The sequence below is a fragment of the Apium graveolens genome, unplaced genomic scaffold, assembly GCF_009905375.1.
Source record: "Apium graveolens cultivar Ventura unplaced genomic scaffold, ASM990537v1 ctg3005, whole genome shotgun sequence".
Classification (NCBI taxonomy): Eukaryota; Viridiplantae; Streptophyta; class Magnoliopsida; order Apiales; family Apiaceae; genus Apium; species Apium graveolens.
In genome coordinates this window covers 11,503-12,254 of record NW_027417899.1, presented here as the reverse complement: position 1 = coordinate 12,254, position 752 = coordinate 11,503, and the positions used below count along the sequence as shown (strand labels likewise).

At 46.7% G+C, this 752-nt stretch overlaps 1 non-coding gene across 1 annotated transcript; it reads left to right on the top strand.

Annotated features, from left to right (window-relative positions):
* The first annotated feature begins 273 nt into the window (after positions 1-273).
* On the top strand, positions 274-380 carry LOC141700870 (small nucleolar RNA R71). Its single transcript, XR_012566554.1, has one exon. It is a non-coding gene; the product is annotated as a small nucleolar RNA R71 (small nucleolar RNA).
* The last annotated feature ends 372 nt before the right edge of the window (positions 381-752 follow it).

Sequence of the window (752 nt, the reverse complement as noted above, 5' to 3'; positions counted from 1 at the left end):
CCATACGTAGCCAGAGAATCAACCTTCATTGATAGCGCTTGGAGCTGGGCTGCAATAGTGGTGGCTGCATCAACTTCCAGAATACCTGCTACTTTGCCTGACGTCATCCTCTGAGTTGGGTTTTGATGCTCATTTGCAGCCATCGTCTCGATAAGATTATACGCCTCAGTATAGCTTTTAGCCCATAAGGCGCCTCCAGCTGCTGCATCGAGCATGGGCCGAGATTGGGCCCCCAAACCATTATAGAAACCAGTGATCACCATCCAATCCGGTATTCCATGATGTGGACATTTTCTCAACATTTCCTTGTAGCGTTCCCAAGCCTCGCACATAGATTCTGTAGGTTGCTGCGCAAACTGAGTAAGAGCACTCCTCATAGCAGCAGTCTTTGCCATTGGATAAAACTTCACCAGAAACTTTTGCGCAAGATCTTGCCACGTAGTGATGGACCCAGCTGGTTCAGAATGTAACCAGTCTTTAGCCTTATCCCTCAGTGAGAATGGGAAAAGCCTCAACTTGATAGCCTCATCAGTCACGCCATTATACTTAAAAGTGCTGCAGATCTCGACAAAATTCCTTATGTGCATGTTGGGGTCTTCAGTTGCCGCTCCTCCAAAAGAAACAGAATTCTGCACCATCTGAATAGTGCCCGGCTTGATTTCAAAGGTGTTAGCTTGAATAGCCGGATGAAGGATGCTTGACTGAATGTCATCAATTTTAGGCCGAGAAAAATCCATAAGAGCTGGATCAGC